The sequence below is a fragment of the Aythya ferina genome (assembly GCF_964211825.1).
Source record: "Aythya ferina genome assembly, chromosome: 24".
Lineage (NCBI taxonomy): Eukaryota > Metazoa > Chordata > Aves > Anseriformes > Anatidae > Aythya > Aythya ferina.
Window position 1 is genome coordinate 5787980 of NC_140322.1, and position 23817 is coordinate 5811796.

At 43.2% G+C, this 23817-nt stretch overlaps 1 protein-coding gene and 1 long non-coding RNA gene across 2 annotated transcripts in view; one reads left to right on the forward strand and one right to left on the reverse strand.

The window, feature by feature from the left end:
- The window catches only part of LOC311423446, a 249558-nt gene that overhangs the window by 114136 nt on the left and 111605 nt on the right, over positions 1-23817 (reverse strand). The gene's annotated exons all lie outside the window — the stretch shown is intronic.
- Positions 2512-23817, forward strand: part of HIVEP3 (HIVEP zinc finger 3) — a 298262-nt gene continuing 276956 nt past the window's right edge. The window contains exons 1-2 of the mRNA XM_084497409.1: positions 2512-2807; positions 4133-4940. The gene's annotated coding sequence lies outside the window, so the exon portion shown is untranslated. The remainder of the gene's footprint in view (positions 2808-4132; positions 4941-23817) is intronic.

Consider the following 23817-nt stretch of genomic DNA (forward strand, 5'->3'; position numbering starts at 1 on the left):
GCCAGGAAAACCAAAACCTTCTTAGAATAAGGAGGGGAAAAACCATAACAGAGAAAGGAGAATAAAACCTGTAGCTAAAGCACTGAATGGACTATAAATGGCAATAAAGTCAGACTGGGGAGTCAAGCACCAAATGGACTTTCACTGCCTCTGACAATTAACCTCTTGCAGCATCCCTGGCTATGGTAGGAACTTCATGCTACCCCAAGCAAGCTCCTCTCCAGCTATAAATACATGCAGACCGACAGGCTGCAGTGTCCCAAACTGTGTGGTCTGGCCGTCTGGCCATCAGGTGCCAGTGCTGTTTACAAGGGAGATTCTGTGCTTTTTATTCTGGGACCATCTGGGCTCTGAAGAGGGGAGAGCTGTCGGTTCCACTGGCACCAGAGCCAGCAGATCTCAGCGGGTCTTGATTCAGCAAGAGCTGCTGGAATCAAAGGCAGACCCCTGAGTCTTTTTTTTTTTTTTTTTCCTCCCCAGAAAGGTCTGCAAATGTAGGTACATGACGAGAGGGTCTGGTTTTCATCCTGGACTGAATTTTATGTTGTTTTGTAGAGATAGAAATGCAATTCAGCTGCTTCTCTGAAGGAACAGATAATTCTGATTTAGATCCAGACTCTTGCACAGGGAAGCCAGTGTGCAAGGGACAACAAAAGAGTGAGACCCAAACTATTCTTGGTAATAAGAGCTCCTTTTTCACTGTGTAGCATCTGCTGTTACAACCCCTTGAAGGTGCTTGCTCAGAGACACTTCCTGGGCCTAGGCTCAGAGGTCCTTCCAGCATCAGACAGCCACGGGAAGCACCTGCTCTGCCCTACCACCCATCAGCACTGCAGCTAGAACAGACTTTGCACTTCGATATGCTTTTGTCACTTTTTTTTTTTTTTTTAATAACTGCACCTGCAAAGAAGTTATTTTACTCATTCAGCCCTGAGCTGCCATCAACTGCAGTGATTTACTCCCAGGGCACAGCGACTGCAGGATTGGGCCACTGGCTGTGTTCAGGTCTCGGCTGAAGGCTGGCGAGATGCGCTCTTTCCCTGATGTGTTCTCAGCTCCTCATGTTCAAAACATGACTTTTGGGACACCGCACCAATTGAAGGCAATAGTCCCTATAGGCCTGGCCCCAGAGGAGAGGTGTCTTTGACCTTTTCCCTATCACCTTTTCTTCTTTCAGGACACATCTGCCATGAAATGATCAAGGAGGCGCCAGCTGACATCAGTGAATTTTGGTGCTACATACCAGAGGTGCCTGTATTCCCTAAGGGGCCCTCATCTTCCTTGCCAGAAAAAAATAAAAACCAAAAATCCTGAGGGATTGTTGCTGTCTGTAACAACAAACCTGTGCTGAGTGCTCTTAAAGGAAGAGAAGCCCCATTCCCTCTCCCCTTTCCCCTCAGCCATGAAGCTCAGAATAGGGATGCAGGTGTGGGGGGTGACCTGATTCATAGCTGGCTATGAATGTCGCCACAATGCTCACAGGTGTTGGCTTGTCTCCTTCAATCGTTGACTTCTTCTTTCTAAAATGCTTTTGAATAATTGAGGAAGTGATAAATGCCGTTTTCATTTATTTTCTTACAGTGATGTAGACTTCCACTAAGGTACTGAAGTCCTCAAAGATTCTTTATTTTATTTTATTTTATTTTATTTTATTTTATTTTATTTTATTTTATTTTATTTTATTTTATTTTATTTTATTTTATTTTATTTTATTTTATTTTATTATGTTATTTTATGTTACTTTATGTTATTTTATTTCAAAGTGTAAATTCATTTTAGTTAACTGTAGCTACGTACAGAAACTTAGGGCAAAATCATATGACAGCATAGTGTGCGTATTGAAAAAGGATATGATGTGTTATTGGAAACTCCCAGGGAAAAAACCTGAGTTAATTTTACAAGTCACAGGTGGCGTATTTTAATAATGGATGTCATAATCTCTGAATAACTCATAGCAAATCTAAAACAATTGTTACACTTCACAGCTGCTTAGAGCACTGTTTATAATTTCTCCTTCCTTGCCAGCGTGTGATTAGGAAGGGGCATTTCAGAAACTACTGAACACTGTTGGTGCAAACCAGCTGAGGTTTTGGCGAGACTCTTCCACTATACATGCAGGGTCATCAGTTCATGTAAATCAAGCTGAAAATCATTTTGCACACATACTTTGGGCTTCTTTTTTTTCTTATTGAATGACCACAACAGAATAGTAACTTAATTTTCAGGCTGATCTTCCTGAAGCTTAGAGCAGAATCCCTCCTAAGAGGAGGGGCAGGCTGAGCAGGCTCTGTCCCATGAATAGTGAGCCGCTGGAGCAGGAAGCTCTGTTTCCTGTGATTTGCAGGAATATATTTCTAAACCACCTGACTTTTTAATGGACTCTAGCTGCTTTCGAATGCTTTGCTCCAAGAAAGCTCAGAAGAACGCAGAGCCCAGGGCTTGGCCACGCTGCCAGGTGAGCTGGGTCCTGCTGGAGGCACGGTGGAGGCAGTGCCTGGCTGCGTCCCACATGAACCTGGTGGGACACGAGCTCGCTCCTTTCTTGTACAAGGTCTGTCCCCAGGTCCTCACCTGTTTTGCGTTGGATGAGGAGGAACACAACCCCCTTTACCTCCCATCATCTTTTCTTGAGTCACTGGATGATGTAAATCTGCAAGGAGGGCAGGCAAACGACCAGGACAGCTCGTCCTGCCTCTGCATGCTGCTCCCCTAGGAAACATCTCCTGCCATGATGCTGAAATACGGCTAGCACACAAAAGTCACAGAGGTGCAAGGCAGAGATGATTTTAATGCTACTTTTATCACCAGTATGTAAGCCTTGTTTTTACTTATTTTTTTAAGAGGGGTTATAGTTAACTTTATCAGTTTAAGATGTGGTCTGTGTAAGAAGTGATATTTGCCCTAATATACATTACATAAAGATTATGTATATATATATATATGTATAAAATATGTTCTGACTGGCAGCCTCTGAAAGGGGCTCAGATGAGCACTGAGATGCGGTAAGAGAAGATATCTTGAGCTTTAGTTCATGTCACACCCTTACAAGTCAGTGAGGAACCTCTGATTTTATTACCAGTGGGATCAAATTGCCAAATGTTATCACTACAGTCACTTGACGTTCTTTTATTTTAAAATGTGCCACTGATTTATTGAATGCACATTACCTAAGGTCTTAGTAGTGCTTCAAAATCAAACATCTGCTAATTTGTTCCTGCTCTCTTGTAGATCTTGCTTACAAACTTGCCCCTTTCCTGTTCTTCTGGGTACCATTTTATTACCCTAGGTCAGCATCGCTGCAAGAAGTTAATAAATCTCTCTTAACAGGCACTAACGTCCTCCTGATTGATTTCTGAATGAAGCACTACATGCATATAGCATGTTAACCTTGAAGTCCAGCATTAACACCTCATTATTTTCAGCCTCTTGAACAGTTTTCAGGGGTTCCCTGTATCTGAAAAGCCTCACTATTTTGTTCTGAAAAGGAAAAATGTGAACCTGCTGAAGCTAATAAGTTAATTAATTAAAAGGGCAGGTAAAGAGAACGTTGTATGCTATTATAAATTAAAATAATAATAAATAATAATAACGATAAATAAAGACCTGAAGATTTTAATGCTCACTCCACAGTTTTGTGGTCTGTTTCATTATCTTGGAGGTCTTGGAGCTGGCTGTATGGAGATGTTTTTCTTTTTTTTAAATAACAAGGGTCAGAACATAATTCTAGTGCATTTTATTTTATTTTATTTTATTTTATTTTATTTTATTTTATTTTATTTTATTTTATTTTATTTTATTTTATTTTATTTTATTTTATTTTATTTATGTTATTTTATTTTATTTTATTTTTAATGAACTAATCCTGCAAACCATGAGGGCATGAAGGTGGCTTAGAAAACACACAACAAATTCAAACAAAAACATCTTTTACATGACCTTTGGGTTTTCAAGTGTCAGGGCTCACTATGAGTAGTCTTTTCCTAAAACTATATCCATGTCTTATTCCACTGCATAAGCAGGACAGAGGTGCACACGCATCCTTGTGGGGATGTGAAATCTAAGAAACTGGCTTCTGAAAACTAGGAAAGCCTTTTATCATTTCTATTATTTTTAATAGTGTTTTTTTTCACAGGTTATTCCAAAGGATAGGACTTCGAAAAATACACAAGACTTGGTTTTCCAAACCTTTCAATGAGAGTTGGTCACTGGGAGACTGAGCAGTGGAGATAGCGTGGTGCAGGAAACCTTCTGGTTCTCAGCACAGCTGGAAGGATTTGCATATTTTGGTGAACGGGCACTTGACTCTTTATAAACTGCTTTTTCTTGGGTGATGTTTTGTCTGCACCAATTCAGTCAGCTTGCTCTTCTTCAGCTGCTGCTGTACCAACCCCAGCATCACTTTTTTCCTGGGAGTTGATAAGAAGCAGGGTCTACTAACAAAACACAACTTGCTGTAGAAGTTACCTCCACACCAGGAACACATGGTCACCCTCTCAGTGTGGGAAACCAAACACGTTTTACTCTCTGGATTCCACATCTCCAAGACCAAGATGTGTGCTGCTAAACCTGCATCTTTTTGCATCCAAAGCAGTAAAGAATTATGACTGCAGTCCTTTGCACAGCTCACTGATTTCAGCTTCTCACCTGTGCCTTGGAAGATGATAACAAATAACTTCTGGAGGTTTGGGAACCTTTTCTGTAAACTTTGCCCAAATCTTTCAAGTGTGAGGGATACAGAGGGCGTCCCAGGTCATGACTGCATGACTGAAGATTTCATTCGTCCATTTTATTTATTTATTTATTTATTTTGTGATTTTGTCGAGCCCTGATCATTGCCATTGTTTTTTGGGTTCTTCAACTGCTCCAAGCCATCTTACATAAGAAACATGGAAAAACATCCTTTTACCAAAGGGCTCCAGCACCCAGTTAGATACCATCAGGTTTGTTTTACTGCCATGCAAGTAATGCTACCTGTGTTTCTTCTGGTCATGTTTTCTCTGGACGTTTGCGAAAGTTTTGAAAATGATTAAATGTGGAAGACTGCCACAAACTCTATTTGTTTTCAGCTAAAGTTGTATTAAATTAAAGCCAGGTCTAACTCTAAGAGGTCAAAAATCAACTTTGGGTAGGAAATTGGATTTATTTATTTTTTTAATTAAATATCATTAATGAGGTTGCAGAGTGATCATCTAAGAGAGGAGCAAGGGAAGGGAGAAGCCTATGGCTGCAGCTGTAGCTGCCTGGGATAGCAGTGTGAGACCTCCCAGCCCTGGAAAGTCCCCTCATGTTTGTAGTCAGAAAGAAACCATGCTCCTGAAAGGGAGGCTTTTCTTGGCAGCCTTGTAGAAGCAGTGAATGTATTGAGAAAATCCTGAGTGATTTATTTCTCTCATAGTACTATTACTCGCTGTTTGAATCAAGAGAACAGTCTTCCTGCTGCTTGAGCTGCAATCCAGCATCATTAATAAATAGCATTGGTAAGAAAGAGAAGTGGCTAAATTGTCAGCTTCCATTTGGAAGCTGCCCTGATTAGAATATCCATTAGTATAAATTGTATTTTTATGGTTAACCCACTGTGCTAAATATGAAACTGCATTAAGCTATTATACTCTTTGTAGCCACTAAATTGAATTACCTGGTGCATCTGTTTAGTAAACTGTAAAACCTGAAGAGTTTGGCAATCATTATTATTTATTTTGTGCATTTTAACTCTTTCTTTTGACTAATGTGTAGGCACTGTGGGGCTTTGGTTCACAGCAATACGCCCCTCTGCACTTAAACGTAGTTGCAGAGAGCTGAAAATTGGATTTTAAGAAAATTGCCTTTTTATCTTTTCCATGTACAGTGCCACATCATTTATTTATTTATTTGTTTTTACCCTGTATGCTCCAATGCCAGATGAATTGGAGCACTTTTTGTTTATATGAAAGCTGATACATTTAAAGTGACCAAAAAAACCCTGTTTCAAATCTTCCTGCCTGTTCAGATCAATGTTGACGGCTCAGCTTATGATGAATGATTGAATGCTTTCCTCCACCTGCTAACCAAGAGATGAGTTGACCCTAAAACACCTGTCCACACTGAAAAAGCCTCTTCTGGCTCAGTGGAAAGCAGGTTTCTCCCCACAGCAGGAGCTCTGTGCCTGCAGGAGGGCAGTGGGAGCTGCTTTTGCCTGCAGCTGCAGCCCTGGGAGTGTCATGCCCCTTGTTCTGTAGGTGCTGGGCAGTGTGTACTGTGTTCACGAGGTGTCTGGGCTCAGTGACTGTGCCTGATCCTAGCACCAAGGGACTGCGATCTGTCCTGTGCTTTCTGCCTCCTCTTGCTGTGTGCTCCTGCCTGCTTCCCAGGCACAGCACCAATCCTTGTGCCTCCTCTGAGACTTGTACACCTTGTGAAATTCCCAGCCCTGTGAGCATGTGAGTGCAGGGGCTGTCTGCTGGCAGAGAAGGTGCTTGGGTTTCCCCTCTGACCCTGAGGGGAAAAGGTTGTGACCTGGCATTGGTTACCCCCAGGGCTCAGGAGCTGAGGGAAAAGATGCAAGATGCTTTTAGGTCCTGTGTATCTGTGAACGTTTGGATCTGGCAGTGCCACAGCATCCTTCCTACCCTGGTCTCCTCTCTGTGCTTCTCCTTATGCTGTCCTTGCTCCCTTCCCAGCTCAGTGGAGTGTCCAAAGACCCATGAGGCTGGTGGGAGAGGGCATCCTCTTTTTCCCTGTTTTGTGCCATCTTTCACGTAGAACAGCAGTGAGCTTATAAGAATGGGTGGATTCTGTCTTAGATTGAGTGAATAATGCTGTCTGTGGGTTAGAGGATAGGGGACTGGGAGCAGCCAGAACGAGAGCCGGCGTCTTGCGTCTGACTGTGCTATAGCAGGAAGCAAAAACAGCAGCGTCGGCTCTGTCCCAGCCTGAAATCCCCAGATGCCAGCAACTTCTTGAGATACTCACAATTCCTAAACTTGCACCAAACACAAACAAAAATGCTGACAGAGCCTGCTGATTTCACTGCTTAAAGCACAGTTTTACTTTCTTTTTTTCCTCCCTTCTCCTAAAGAGCTAATGCTTGATGCAGAGAGCTGGATCTGTCTCCGCTCCTAATTCATCAGTAGTATTGTTGCCTACCCCAGCTGCAGGATGCCTTGCTGTTGATGATCCTGTGCCAGTTTATACCCTCCTCTTGGAGACTGGAATGGAGAGCAAGCAAGTCTTTTTACCCTGCAGATAGACAATTCTGCACAGTGTGTGAAGACTTGAATTCTTTCTGCTTTTAATTGGGCATCTCCTTGGAGCACAACCACACTTCAGCTTTCTGTTCAGCCTTTTTTGTTGTAGCTTTAGAGAAGGCAGGGGCAGGCTCACTTTCTGGTGCAGCTGAATGCTGTGAGAAGTCGGGGCGGACTGTGAGCAATGGCTGAGCTGGCTCCTCTGGGTGATGCTGAACACGTGGCGTAGTTCCGTGTCGCTTGGTGATGCTGCTTGTGTATGTCCTAAGTGTAGAAGTTATACAGGGCAGTAATTAGTACTTGAAGGTTCAAACTGAAACAGGTGAAGTCACTTTAAACCATAGGTCCAAGCCCTGCTGAGGCAAAGAACAAGAAAGTTGAGTGCAAACCTACTGGTGCGTAGAAAGCCCTTTGATGCATCTTCAAGAGCAGAGTGATGTTTTCTTCTGAGGAGGTTTTTTTAGCTATGTTTTGTGGAGTAGAAACGTTTAGTATCCCATGCTGGAGAGGCCTTCGTTCTCTCTTACTTGTTGATCTGCTGGGACACCGTACCTCAGATGGATAACCAACCCATGGCACAGGCACTGGAGGAGAAGAGTAGGAGAGCAGGCATGAGAGGTAACACGTGCTTAGGTGGCTGTGCTGTATTTAATAGGGGAAACAAGACAACAACAAAAATTTAACCAGTAAATATCAATTTTGTGCTGCATCTGCCTTTCCAGAAAAGGATCAGCTGTAGTCCAGTGACTACCACAATTAATAAAAATTACTGGAAGATACAGTATTTGGCTTGAATAGAGAACAAACAGTCTTGAGTACTAGATACATGTTTTCAGTTACCTGGTAGCTCAGTGCACTTAAATACAAAAAATGCAGCTCAAGCAATCTCACTTGCTGGTGGTTGTAGATGTGCTGTAGACAGTTGCTGGATACCAAGTTTTGCAGGCTGGGGAAAAGTGGTAGATGGGATGTACCAGGGGTTTTCAATTCTAATGTGGCTGCAGGTGCACGTGGGAATGTTGCAGAAGACAGCGTTCATAACTTAGTGTATCAAGAGAAAGCAATTACAAGATCGGTCTAAAGCTGATTAGACAGCCATATCTGTGGAATAATTATCATCTCCTGTCAAAGTGGAAGTGTGTATGGAGGGGGGCTCTATGAGGTGGTATCTACTATTTTAATTAATCGGAGCATGTTTATTAAATCTGCAGATGGCACAAAGCTGAGATGGGCTGTAAGGACATTAGAGGAAAGGATTAGAATTTAAAACAACAATGGCAAAATGGAAAAAATCAGGAAGTAATTCAATAAGGGCAAAAATAAACTTCTAAACTTAGGAACGGGCACCCGCAGGAAGGATGGCTGGGGTGCACCAGGGCCAGCAGCTGGGGTGCGGAGGCACTGGTGCTGGGCTGCGTGCATGGTGCAGCATGAGACTGTGAGATGCAGGGAGCTGATGTGCTCTGCTCATCATCAGGAGGAGGTTTTGATGCCTTGAACTTAGCAATATGAGGAGCAGGTGGAGAGAGCTTGGAAGAAAGATTGCAGACATGATTAGAGGGGTGGGAAACTGGACTTGCAAGGAAAGAAGGGGAATGTTTGATCTACTAAAAAAAAAAAAAAAAAGAAAAGACTTTTTTTGTACTTAACATCTTTCATGTAAGAAGATTGATGCCATTTTGAAGGGCAAGGATAAGCTAGGTATGATTTGACTCTTACAGCAGGTCTTGAGGTGATGGGAAATGGTGGCTAGGCATTGGGAATATAAAGTTTCAGTAACTCCTGTTGTAAAAATAAGGGCACCTAATATGAGAATTGGGTGTCAAAGAAGGAAAAGTAGTATCCTGCTTATTTCTATACTTATTTGATTTGGAGAACTTGATTTAAAAAACAGTCTTAGTGTAGTTCTGAAAGAATCACATAATGTGCTTTTCTGTTGGATGGGATTTCTGCTTCATCCTGGCTGTAACCTGCAGCTCTCCATGTGTTCCTTTGACCTCTTGCAAGCACACTGCAGTCTTGCACGTGTGAGAGATCTGCTGCTTCCTTCCAAATTGGTGAACAAATTCACTATTTAGTCTGTGGGCCAGCATTTCCCGTCTGGAAAATGGAGATGATAACAGAAGGAAAAGAACAGAAATCCATTAATATTTTATAAAGCATTCAAACGACTACAGCAATGAGTGCCATAGAAAAGCCTCTGAGGAAATAAACAGATTTCTGTCTTCAGAGCAGATGTTGAAATAATTATAGTAAATAAGGCACAAGGCCACACACTGAACAGCGAGAACAGAATGGGCTGCTGAATTGCTGCCTGTGCAGCAGTGCTTCTACACACCAAGGGAGGCAGAGGGCCCACGCAAAGCAGTGATCTCAGGAAAGGTTGCAGCAAAATTCATGGATATAACAAGGTTAAGTCTGGGCAGGAGAGTGTGTTTTTCATATTTCTGAACTTCAGAGTGCTTGACTTTGTGATCCTGGTAACCACGTAATGTACATCATAAAGTAAACTCCAGTACAGGGGAAAAACAGACTGTAAAGCTGGAGTGAAAAATCTGTTTTAAAGAAAATATCACCTTTAGAAAGCAAGATGAGATGCATTTTAACAAAGATGGTGTATATGTTCAGAATAGACTCTTAACTGATAGTAATTTTTGTGCCCTCTGTAGTCCTGCTAGAACGCTTACACCAATATTACGGTGCTCATAGGAAGTCTGGAGCATCAAGACAGCATAAAGTAATTGTTGAATGATAGAAGTTCATCTTCGTTATGTTTGTGACTCCAGGAACAGTTGTTCAAATATTGGATGTTTCTACCACTTCCTTGACCCGCCAAAACTTTGCACAAGCTCTGTCTTAATGCATAACAACTACGTGCCTGTGCTTTAGCAAAATTTCAAGGTCTATTCTGTAGTGAATCACTATCACTTCTGCATTCTAAATCTGAAGCTGAAAAAGGAAAGCAAACCTATATGAGTTTATTAATATCTTGCTTGTTTAAATACAATGGAAGCCATTTGATCTTTACATCTAAAGGCATTAGCAAATTATTTTCTTGAAGGTCTGGTGTGAAGTCACTTAGCCCAGTTCTGTGCAGTCCATATGAACACAGAATTCAGACATGGAAAATCCACGCTGAGCCTTGCTCAGCCAGAAGCTCAGTTTTTCAGCAGAAACACTTTAAAGTTTTAAGCTTACAATGTGGGGTCAGCAGCAAGTGTGGCATCAAAGACTGGTAGAGATGGCTATTTCAAATGGTGACTAAATTAATACTTTAGCAACTGAATTTCTAAGGAATAAATTGCAAACTCGTATATCAAAATTCACAGAGTTGCTTAAATTTCTCTCTTCCTTTTTCTTCCAATTTTTCCCCCCATCCTCAAGTAGTAATTCATGTTGTGGAGGTGCATCATGATTCTGGTGGGCTCACGAGAAAAGCTGAAGGTACAAGTTTCTGACATTGGTGGCCTTGCTCTGTGCTGCTTTTGTCACATGAAGGTTGTCCTGGAAATTGAGAGGCTTTGCTCTTCTAGGGGCAACAAACAGCCCAGATGAGGTGTGGTTTCCTATGGGTTTGCATCCTTTGGATGCTAAATAATTCACGATGTTCCTGTTGCAGTGGCCCTGGCTGTGTCCCTTGAGGTGCTATGTGCTGGGGTGACCTGCAGCCTCGCACTCAGTCTGTGTGGTTGGCTCGTGCTGATGGGCTCTGCTTGGTTGCCATCACTAGGCCAACGGCATCTTGCAGACTTCTTGCTGTGTGGAGGAATTTGTCTACCTACATCTACACTAAAACTGCTTTCCCCAGCTTTCATGGTTCACCTTCATAGGGTCACAATTCTGATGCTCATACTCATGCTTTGAATTTTGTTGCAATTAGAATGCACAGAAGCGGTTGCATAAACCTTGTTTCCACAGGAAACTTTGCTACAAAATATGTCAGTGCAGAGCAGTCTGAAAAGCCACCAGGAACACGAACCCACAGTTCAATTCTGCATTTCCCTGTTGTTGGAGGGACTCGCTCAGGTTCTGCAATGCACACCCACGTGTTGGGGCATGATCATGCCTTGGGCTCCCAGGTTCTGTAGTGCCAAGTAATAACGAATAGAAGAAATGCAAGGACTTTGAGATTTGCCTCCTGGGTACATATACTACATAAACAAAAATGCAGACAATAAAAAAAAAAAAAAAAAAAAAAAAGGCCAGAAGCTCTATAATTAAAATGGTACTAGTGCTTGCTTACCTCTTGGACTTGGACCTGGCTTTGTTTTGCTGCCATTAGGGATGTATATATGCATATGTATACTGCTAGCAGCTCTTTTTCCTTTTTCAGCACCTGTCTCCTTTCTGCTTCAGCCACCCCAGTGCAAGTGTGCTGCAGACATGCTCAGCTGGTGCACGGAAGGGACAAGGTTCTTGGTTCATGCCCCAGCTGTCCTTGTGTTAACCTCAGCAGCTTCTCATTATTCTGGTGTGCTGAACCAAAATGCAGTGTTACTTCCTTTTTCCACATGTGGACTTACTTTCCCTGTTAGTCTGGAAAAGAGCGGAGTGGGCTGAGGGCTGTCCCAGCTGCATACCACCTCCTCCTGTTTTAGACCTAGGCTGACACCACTGTGGTCAGGAAAACTTGTGGTTCAGCAATGCAAAGCCTTCCTCTGATCTCTGGAGTGTCTCGGGCTTTGGAAAATGTCTCCCCAGTTCTCTGGCTTTAGCTACATCAGCCTGCTCCCAATGCTGTCCCCAGCCTGGGGGTGGTTACACTTCCCTGCAGCCCCTCCACTAGTACTCAAAGGACCCTTCAGTAAGCTAATAGGCTGGCAGCACAGAACATGCAATATTTTTCCTGATAATTTATCCAATTCAGATTTCTCTATACTTAGGGGTATTGAATACAAGTACCCAGATTTTGAATATCATCATCCTCTATTTTAACTTCCAAAAAATGAACCTAATAAGAGTGATAGTAGCATTATTGAGATCTCTGGTATTACGTAGGGCTTTGTGCATTGTCTTTGTTAGATATAATTAGCACTTTGTGCACACATCAGATGGTGGTTGAATAGAAGTACTCGTTTAACCCTTCAGCTTCCACATCACATCTTTCTGCGTGCCTTGGAATGACAATATTGGAAACAGGCAGAGTTCCTGGTTTCAATCAAAAGCACCAAGTGCAGGCTCTGCTTTTGATGTGTAAAGTAGGCTGTAGTGAGGCTGATGCTTGCTTAATGGTTTTGTATTGATTCCAGCGCTGGGTCTAGTCTATCTCTTCTGTCTTTGTACTGCACCGAGCAACTATGCTGTGAGCTTAAACGTCCCCAGCAATACACAGAGTGCTTCAATTGAGTTTTTTAAAGTAGATCAGTTGGGGTATATGCAGGAAGATGGTACCTTGGAGAGAAGCTGACACTCTTCTGCAAAATGCAAGCTTGCTTTTTTTTCTTTTCTTTTCTTTTTTTTTTTTTTTAAAAAAAAAAAAAAAAAAAGTAGGAAAAGCCCTCCTGATGTTCCAGGCACTTTGTTTTCTCTTCAGAGAGGAGGATTTTAGGGTTGAGAATCAATCTATAAACATGAGCTTCAGACTGAGCAAAGCACAGTCTGAATGAGCAGGATGGGGCTGGGCATGGTACTACTCCTCCACCCCATCCATCATGATGTGCCCAGGTGAGATTTTGGCCATGAACATGTCTGGCATCCTTTGCTTACCTGAAGGGCTTTCCCAGAGGAAAACCCAGTGGAGTGGCAAAGCTGGGGTTGGAGAAACCAAAGAAGATGCTCAAACCTGAGCAACTTTTTGTTGGCTCATCCTTGCAATAGGCTTCTGAGAAAGTGTATTCAGTGCAGCAATAGTGGCAGCGATGCCAAGAGCTAGAACACTTCTGTTTCTTGTTCCTGCCTTGGCTTAGCCTCAGCACAGGGGCGCTTTGCTTCTCCTGGACCTACTGACAGCAGGAGAAAACCCTGCCTGGGTTGTGAAGGGCATGGTGTGCATCAGGCAGCTCTCTCATGCAGATGCACGATGTGCCTGGTGAGGTGAGCCAAGACTCGTGCTGTCCTTTCCAACAGGCTTATGACAAAATGGAAAGTGAAATTTTGTTTTCCTCCATTGCCTGGCTCAAATCTTAAAAGGGGTGTTTTTGTATGAAATTAAAAACCAATTTGCATACTTCATTTTCTTTACTCTCACAAGTCCAAACAGATCCTTCCCCCCCACCCTCTCTCTCTAGACATCTGTTACTGGATTTCTCCTTTTGTCCTTACTAAATCTTCAGCCTGCTGCATGAGTTTCTGCAGCCTGTGGGGTGTTCCCAGCAGAGCATGGGGATCCCAGGCATCCGGGTGCACGACCCCATCCCACCAGCATCTGCTCTGGCTGGGATCGCAGCCCTGCACCCTTCGAAGGGCCCTGACTTTCTGCTGCTCCTTTTGATCTCTGTTAATAATGGCTGAAAATAGCACCAAGGGGCCCTCCCCCTTCCTCCTGCTTTGTTCATCTCATTGCTATTAAAGAAAGTTGAGACTCTTATTGGAATATGTCACGGGTTTATCTTTTATTTATTCATTGCATGCATCTTTGCATAGGAGGAGGTGGCACTGTGCTTTTAAAAAAAGAAAGCAGGAGCTATGCATGCTCTGCCCCAGGTTTTATGCAAATATGTATATTTTTATGCCAATTTTCAGTCAACTGTCTGTCTTGCTAGAGAAAAGTGGCGAGCCTGGCTGTGAGCCAGTCCTTCTGCCTGCCGTGTGCATGGAAGGGGCTCCCATGGGTGCTGTGCCAGTGCTGGAGCATCGCTGGTGCAGGTGCTCAGGGTTGGGGCTGCTGGCCCATCAGATGGGAGGGTCGGTGAAGCCCCAGGCAGGGAATTATTTCCTCCTTGCATATTCCCCTCTGCCTGCTGCTGGGGTTTGTCTTGGCTCGATTGCTCTGCACCAAGATGTTCTGTGCTCGCGGCTTGGTTGCAATTCCATCCCCTGGCTGTCCCCAGCCCCAAAAGGCAGCAATAGCCGGAACAGAAGGGAGATGGGGATCTACCCCTTGCAGCCCCCCTCTAGTGCCAATTTCTCCCTTTATCAGCATTTTGTACCTCTGAGCCTTGCTAAAGCAATTGGTAAGAGGAGCCGCCAAGAAATCTGAGGCACGCGGGGCTGAGCTGCTGCAGGAAGCACTGAATTATGTGCGAGGCTGGAAGCCTTGCAGCTGTCCTCGACATGGGAAAAACTTTCCATAAACATTTCTGGATGTGTTGGGCTTTTAAAATGAGATTTATTTAAAAAAAAAAAAAAAAAAAAAAAAAAAAAAAAAAAGATAAATTAGAGCTGGGGGATGCCCATTTAACTGGAAATGCTGATAATCTGTGTCAAGTTATAGTTTACATCAAGTATTTAAAATAGCTACTGTGAAGAAATCTGAATGCGATGTCTTTTAGTTTTAAAACATTAAAAATATTTCTCAAGTGATAAGAGTTATCGTAAGTGTTGGAAGCCAGCTCAAGCTTACTGCATATGTACTTTCATATTTATTAAATCTGCGGTGCTGGGGGTTAACGTCTGCTAATGAGTACTGGGGGAAGTTCTGACGAGTTTTTTTTCAAATTCCGTGCTGCAAACCTTTCACTCTTGCCACTTTTGTTTTCAATTTAGCTTGAATACTTGGGAAGGTTTTCTGTTTTATTTGGATTTCTTCACGCAAAACTGAGCAAATGGCTAGGAATTACAAAAAACAAGCAAGTGCGTTCCAGTCCACAATTGAAAACACATAGGGAAGGATGCACAGCTACCTCCCCAGACGTTGAGTCAGGCTCTCAAAGTCCTTTTCTTGTCTAAAGGTCTTTGAAAATTTCCAAAAACACTTGTGCAGGCTGGGAATTTCAACTCCTTCTCAATTCAATGGAATTTCATTTCACTATTTATGTTTTTAGATACTTTTTTTTTTTTTTTTGAAACTCCTGGTAGGTGCTTTATGAGCATCTGAGGGCACATAAATATATTTGAAAATCATATATTAGCCTGGAAGTCCACTTACCAACTACTGTTAATCTTTACCTTGTAGAATTTGCTTGGTTTTGTATGCAAGATATTTGGATAATTCTTTCCAGCATATTTTAAATTTGATTTTAATTAAATGACAAGCAAATAATATTGTTTTTGTTTTCAACTGAATTCCAGTTTCAACTTAGTTTGACAAAAATTACTGAATTGTAAATATGTCATTCTGTATTTCCTAGAATAAAAAAGCATGCAAAAAATTAGGACTTTAAATATAGGTTCAGACTACAAGAATGTGGGCTATAATTATGTGACAATACTTAAAGAATATTTTGTGTTCCCTAGGTAGCAAAATACCAAATTAAACATGAAGGCTAAATTACTGTATTCTCATTGCTACGGCAGTCAACAGGCATCTGTCCATCTTCAGCAAAATAGTTAAAACCAGATAAAAATCAACTTTTAAAATTAAAGTTTCTTGTGGTTTTAAATTCTGTTTGAAATCGTTGTGTTAATTATGGCTACTCTGAGCTTGGTGTAAATTACAGGGCAGGAAAAGTGATTTGCCTGAATTCTGGAACTGTTACAAAATACTTGTGTTATGCTAACAAAGCACAACACTTGGGCAAGACCAGAGCATCAGGTAAACAAATGTAATGCGATGGCTGCTGTGGTGATGGAAGTTAATTTCTGCGTTTTGGAGGAGGCTTAACCTTGTCTGATGTCAGTCTGTGGGTAAAAGAGAAGCCCAGGGTTGAACATAACCGATGTGGGTAAGGGAAAATTTGCAGGAAGAAGTTCTGAAGTCAGTTGCAAGGCAGCAGCAGAAGTGCCCAGTGAGGATGCTGCTTCCAGCCTGCACACCTGCATTGCTTGCCAAGAGGAGTTGCAATATTACATGGTAACAATGAAGTTCGAGCTATTTTTCCATCTTTCTTTACACTTAATAATAGTAATAAAACCTAGGGTACTTCTTATGGACTTAGAGACAAGAAACTATTCGTTGAGACCCTTCAATATTCCTCTCAGACCCTTCAGTAACCTGTTCTCACCACCAAGAGCACTATTAGTCAAGAATGAAGACCGGCAGGACGTCAGTGCTGCTCTGCTGCATTGCAGCTACTTAGGGTGGGGTGGGTGAGCCATGAAACATTGCGTGATAAGCCTGCAGGCCCCAAGGTGCTGGCACCAGTGTGCTCTTCCAGCTCCAGTGATCGTGCTCTGGATCCAATGGGAACCGGGGGAAGCCCATGGAGGGAAATTCCTTCTCTGCAAGCAAACCCAACAGGATGCCACAGACAGAAAATCCCCAAGGCTGAAGAAACAGATGTCACAGCCAGTGTGACATCTCCTGACATGGTTAATGGTGGACTAGAGCTAGGTTAAAGGTTGGACTGGATGGTTTCAGAGGCCTTTTCCAACCTGAACAATTCTGTGATCTTCCAGCACAAGCAGTCCTTGCCGTGCTACATCCAACCTCTCCTCCAACCCAGGTGGGTGCAGAGCATCTCTGCCTGGTGCCTCCTGCGGGCAGGAAAGCCTCAGAGCCTCCTTGCTGCTCTTCTGGCTGGCAGCAGCTGGTTCCTCTCTGCTCCGGTGATATCTTCCCTCCAGCCACTACAGAGCTTTGGAAAGTGGAGGTCAGGAGATGCTAGGTTGCTTTTATTTATTTAGGGGTTTAAATTAAATGCAGGTTTTGTCCTTTTCTGTGCCTTGCACAGAAAGGAAAATTACATTTCTTTGCCTTCGTCTAAATCCTGCCCTGTTGAAAATTGCCTTTTAGGCATGGCTAGAATACAGTTTTCTGTGAATATTTGGATGTACTGCAGAGATGGGCTCAGAAGCTGACTAGTCTACATTAAAATAAAGCCACCCACCAGGAACCTTGCACTTTTGCCAGACACTTGGATTGGTCCACGCAGGACAACTTTGGGATGATATTTCTGCATGTTATAAAACCTTGTTAATGCTGACATTGAACTATCCCTTCCTCTTATTATTTCTGAGTATTTCACTTGTATTAAAGGTTATGTGAATGTGATATGGAGGGGGAAAAAAATCCAGTGGGGAAAAGGAGGAAACCGACTCGCATCCTGCCTGGGCTGTAAGTGAAAATTAAACTAACGTTTCCCCAGGTGAAAGGCCAGCAGGGTGCCTGCACAGCTGAGCATGGCTGGGCTCTTTTCCTCATAACACAGCTGCTACCTGAGGTCAGGGCAAGGAAGGAGAACTGGAGTTTCCTTTTTTGTAGGTACACCCATGTCTGCCTAGATGTTTTTATTGCTGTTTTGGTGTTGACTAACTGCTGGAGTATGAATAAGACTTGGATGGTTGGTGCAAGGAAGGGAAAAGGAAAAAATCAGACAGTAGCTGTAATGTTCATAAAACTCCAGTGTTATTTTAAATGCTGGTAAAGGTATCAGGTGGGCAGCAAAGTCCTGTGTGTACCCTCCAATGAACGTGCCTCAACTCTGCTTTGGAAGAGCATGTGTGTCTCAGAGAGGTCTCATCCGGCAGAAACCCTTGGGTTTGCCCCATACCTGGTCTGTGTGGGGCATTTAGCAGCAGTCCTGGCTCCTGAGACTACTGAGGACCACAAATCACTGGTCAAGCTGGCAGCCACCAGAAGTATAACCCTCCTGCAAGAAATCAGCCCAAGCTGTAGACATTGATTGAGGTTTTCTGGGCTGCCTTTCTAACTGCAAGCACAGTTGAACACAATGTAGAAATATTTCTGGAGCTCATTAATAAAACAGTGGAGAGATCATTAATAGGATCTCCTCTAAGAAAGGTGCTTTAATTTTGGGGACATAGCATACAGAGGGTATGCTGTGTTTCTTCCTTCACACCTCCTGGTAAATTAATATTTCAGAGCCCTGCAGACTTCATGGCTTCTGGGAGCAAAAACAAGCTAAAATTGTTGTTTCAGGTTAGGAGAAATGCTGTATGTTGGAAATTAAAATACTTCCTCTGTGGTTTGCATATAATATATAGCTTGTTTCTTCCTGACATCCATGAAAACAAAGGCTCTAGTCACTATATTTAAATAGCATTATTTAACTGAATTAGATGGACAGCTCATTTCTCTTGGAAAGTGCCAGATCGATAGCAGTCTTCAGTGGCTTTGGACCTCCCTGGGCAGGTTCTGTACCTCTTGCGTTGCTTTGGGAGATCTTGCCCTTGTTTTGGGGTCTGAGGAAGCAGTGCTTCAGACCCATGCCCATGGCACTGTTCTTCAGCTTAGGAACTGTAGATAAGCTTTTTTTGTCATCACACATTGAACTGTGCCCGGTGCTCTTCACATGTGTATTTTTAAAGGAGTTGAGGATTTCTTCTAGGATACTAGTAGTATATCTATTAATGGTTGGTTATTCTGTAAATGTCTGCCCTCCACCTAATCCTCCTGCACAAGCTTCTCTATTTCAGCATTTTCCAAACACTTGATAAATCATTTAACTACCATGCCAGAATGCACAACTCAGAGAAGGATCACTACTGAAATCACACATACAGAAGTTTGCTTAAAAAAATAATAAACATATTAAAAAATTAAATAATAAATAAACACTGTCTGTTAGTACAATGGATTAGGTACTAAACTACGTTTCTGGAGGCTTTGCTTTGTCTGACTTGAAGCATTCTCTGTGGTAAGGAGCCATCACATCTGTGTGGAGAAAGAGGGCGGGTAGCAAGACATGATGAACCAAGCTATTGATCCTGGTTTCTCTTCTGGCCTGAGAAGGGGTGAGCAGGGCTCAGCAACCCATCTGCAGGTACCCCAGGCCCAACCCTTCTTAAATCTGTTAGGTACTGGTGTTGCACAAAGGGGTGTCACTGGGTGATGGCCAGCCCAAGGTTTGGTACCAAAGCCCATCTCAGATCTGGGTGCTGTAGCCTGAGTGTCTTGGCAAGGCTGGGCCTGAAGCTGTAACACATTGCATAATGTATTTATAACATGTGCATTGACAGCTATGAACAGCCTGCTATTTCTCACTTTCTTGTGGCACACTCATTTCAGCCTGGATCAGATACCTGATCAATACAGAGCACTTGTGGGAGAGCAAACAGACTTCTTCCCTTCCCTTTTTTCTACGGTACATTGTTATCTGTTATGAGTGAGATTTCAGTTGGCAAAATGTTTGCAATGATGACACCCTGGAGAATAGATGTATCAAAGAAAAGAAAGTTCAGGAATAATCTTCCTGTTCCAGACTGGTCTGCAACACCGAGAAGTTAACGAAACCAAACTTGGGAATTGCTAATTCCACATTTTCTGTGGAATTAGTGAGGAAGAAGCCCAAGAGGTCAATTGAGTAGAAATGCGAGTTAAGACAAAACAGCTCTAAATTAGTAGCTGTCAGGAGAGAGCTAGTTTGGCAGAAAATGTTAAACTGGAAGGAGTCTTAGCCAAGAAAGACTTGCTAGTAGTCTTATTAGCACATGAGGAGAGGTTTTCATTACAGGCATTTTTTAACAAGGGGAAGGGTTAATAATCTGTTCTCAAATTGAGGAGTTTCAGGGTCAGATTTCTGTCCCAGACTAGGGGACATCTCAAAACTCAAATGAAACACAAAAAAATCATGTGGAACATCCATAAATGAGTGGTTTTGGAGGCTGAGGTTTAAAAAAGAAGCCAAGATGGGTAAAGTTGTGCTTTAAATGACTGCAGAAGAATATACAGAATTGGAGCATAGTCATCAGATCTACTCTCCAGAATACCTGACTCCTTTTGGAGTCTGCATTAATATTCATTGGCAGCACCTTTAATTGCAATAGGAAATCAGGTTAGTGATGATATTGCTGGGAGACACAGCGGGCTTCTTGTCTTGACTTGCACACATGCTGCCAGTCATAACTTTTGCAAAATGGGTGCAAAATGCAATTTACGAGCATATCAGTGTTCTCATTCACTTCTTGCATACTCGGGTGCTGTCCAAGTATGTGAAGAAGAGGGCCTGTGAGGAGAAACAAGGTTTTTCAGGGGAGCTAGGGCCAGACCACAAATTCTTGTGGTGCCTGGTAGTGAAGGCAAGGAGGTGCGTGCTGGGGAACTGAGAGATCGTGGAGTGAGAGATTGAGTACCAAGGCTTCATTGAGGCCATTAAATCTTCCAGTCTGATGTCCAGTGGATGACAGGCTGTTATGGGGCACTTGAATGCTTTGCCTCTAGGTCAAAGACTTTAATTTCACAGAAGGTGATACAGCTGTCTTCTGTCCTCCTGTTCCCTGAGCTGTAGTGCTGTCAACTATCGATGCTTGTACAGGAACAGCCACACAAGAACTTGCTTCCATGAGATGTTTTTGCAAAAAAAACCTTTTCCCCCCTCAGCTTAGTAGCCACATTACAAACCGATGCTACCCCCAAGAAGAAGCCCCTTGCATGGCCAGGGTAGGGAGCGAGGCTGCCCTGCCCAGTTCAGATGTGCAGACATAAATCAGTTCAGACCGGTTGGGATGCTGCAGCCTCAGATGCATGTCACTTGATGAGGTGACAAATAGCTGGCTTATCCCAGCAAAGGCCAGCCAGGCTATGTGTGCTCATGGTCAGATGGGCTGCAAAAGTATATATTTGTTTCACATGGTCTTGAAAATATACGTCTGAGAAGCCCAAAAGGCAAATCAAGGCAAGTGAAGCTTGGCATCCATATGAGACTGTTGCTTCTGGGTATGGTGGCATGTGGGGTTGGGAGCAGCAAGCCTACTGCAATGGCCTCCTGCTTTGAGCTTTTTTACTGAAAAGCTCGAGTTACATATATGAGTGTGTCTATATATACATACTTGAGTGTGCATGTAGGACTGCCTGTGCTGAAAACCATGTTGTAATGAAACAACTGTTGAGGGGCTATATGTTGAAGAAGCAGTGGGGGCATCATAGGGACATATCAGGCAGTGCCCAGGCTGCTCTTGTGAGCAGCAGCTGAAGGACCAGCAGCAGCTGAAGGAGAAAGAAACTCAAATTTCTGCCACCCAAGGATGGCCTGAGGTGGAGAACGGCATCTTTTTTTTTTTTGTACTGAGTGTCCATGCGGTGTTTGTGAAAATGTGCCAAAGCTCTCCTGGGAGAGAAGTGGCTGAAAGAGGAGTGGGAGCAGACCTGGCCTGTGCAGATGGAGACAGAAATAAATTAAAAACTTTTGAATGGGTGTGTTGCTAGAGTAAAGTGGCATTTTAATCATTTAAGTCGACATTTTTCCTTGTATCAGACAGATGCAACCATTGGTTTTTTGCTAGTGGACCAGGAGTAGAAGGAGAGGAGTGAGGCATGCTTCTGAAGTTTGTGTCTAAAATGTCATTTGGTGTGATGTTTTGGTCATTTCTATTTGGGGTTGGTGGCATTCCCCAGGAGGCAATGCTGGCAGCATCAGGCTGCTCCCTGGAACAAATGGAGTGTCCTCAGTTGCCTCCTGGGAGCAGCAGCAGGTCTGGGTTTTGTATGAGGATGTTTGTGCAGCAGGTGCTGGAGCAAGATGTTGAGATTATTGGAATCTTGAGGTTGTAACGGATTTCCCTCTGTGATAGATGTTCATCACATAATAGGAAGCATTTATTATATATTGTATTATTGTATATTAGGGAATTGGATGTAGATGTTTTAAAAACATCCATATCTTAAATATCCATACATACGATGTGCTGAGGGTGCACTGCACTTTTAATCTGCTTTGAGATTCCCTTTCTTGCAGAGCACAGAAACTCTCTGAAGCACCTTAAAAAATCAGGAGGAGATGTTTTCCAATTTCACTGCTCCAGACTGCTGGAGAATGGCTCATGAGCTGCTCTGGGAGGGATTACAGGGGCACAGGAGGGGAAAGGTGGGTGCTGCCCTGCTGATGGCTCTGGTGGGCACAGATCTCAGCTTAAAATACCATCTGCAGAGTACAGAGTAAAACTGTTCTGGGAATATAAGATGCAAGATGCAACCCCTTTTCCTGGGGTTGGCTGTGACTCTGTGCTGTGGTTTTAGTAAAGCACCACTTTTTGCAAGATTATGGTTAAAATTTGAAGCTGTGTATCTGTTGGTATGTTCAGATGGCTTCCCACCCTTTGTCATGTCCACACTTAGGCTGACGCTGATTTAGTTGCCGAAAGCACATAAGCCTCTAGCGTTGTGATTTTTCTGTGGGGATGGACATTTTGAAAAATATATCTAACTGATCTTTGACTCCTTTCTGCTTTGTGAGTTAAGAAAAATCTTAAATGTGTATGTGATAGCAACAGTTTCCTGCTTTAGGAGATGGGCTTGTCTTTAGCTGTTCAAGCAAAAAAAAAATTAAAAAAAAATAAAAAAAAACAACGAGGTGCAGCTGAAGATAACGATCCATCAGTGCGATCTGGGCTTACTGCCCCAAGCCAAACTTCATGTGTTAACACACTGCTTGCAGTAATGGTGTTTTGAGGGTCTCCTCATCTGCCTCTAGCAGAGGATGACAAAGCAAAGTTGATTTCTGATTTCTTTACTGTTTCAAGTAACAAACTTTTTTGGGGGAGATGCTTTGAAAATACATTCTCAAACTGGGGCTTTACCAACTTTTTTCCCCATAAATGGTGGAAGTTTTTGCAATGGGGTAGGTGGGACATGGGTAGCTGACACCCTCATAGTATAAACTGAGTAACGCAGAGTTGGTGCAGATTTTAGCTGGAGGGAGAGGTGTGAAACCTTTCATCTTGTAATGAATTTTTCTCTCATCCCACCCCACCACCCACCAGCAGAAAGTTTTGGGTCTTGCCACTGGTATAAAATGATTGGGGGGGGGGTTCAAACAAAAAATCTGTATTTTTCAAGTTTGAATATTATGCTTGCTTTCACACGTGAAGAAGAGGTGAGTAGTTTCACCTCTGGAAGGAGAGCTTCCTCCAGCCTCTGCAGGACCCAGCATTTGGGCACGGTGTCAGGGCTCTGCCCTCAGGCTGGTTGAAGGCCCCCAGCCAGCCTCAGCCTGGCTTTTTCCCATCTCCACATCATAGACAGACGTACTCCTGCTGGAAAGAGACATGGACATCTACCAGCACATGGAGACCCCCAGGTGGAGGACACAGATCAGCTGCAAGGCTCCAGTTATCAATAACTTCAGGTTGCTATTAATACACCTGGGGTGGCAGCAAGCCATATTATGGCTACATGTGACACCACACAAAATTTAAGCAGCTTAAATTAATTGCAACATTCAGAAGTAACTCGGATTCAATGATGCCATTAAAAAACAGGGAGACCCGTGAGGGCAGCACCCCAGGGGGTGCTGCCAGGCCTCCTCCAGCCCCTCTTCCTCCCAGTTGCTGTTCCCATCTCATGGAGGCAAAGAGCTTCGCTTCCCAAAGCCAAACATGCAGCTTCAGGTGCTCAGAGCCCAGAGCTGCTGCCTAATTAAAGGTTTCTGGTGTGTGTGAGTGGTATTTGGAGAGCAGCAAACCACCACTGCGGCTGTGCAAGCAGTAGAAAGGATGAAAATCGAAGAGCGGAGAAAAAATGAGTATTTTAATGTGTGCACTGGAGCCTGTGCACAGGGAGTCAGGCTTTGAAGTGCCTTGTCACCGAGCTCTTGTGACTTTAAAGCTTGTTTATATTTTGTTTGCCAGTGGCGGATCTACAGCAAAGTGGTTTGAGCTG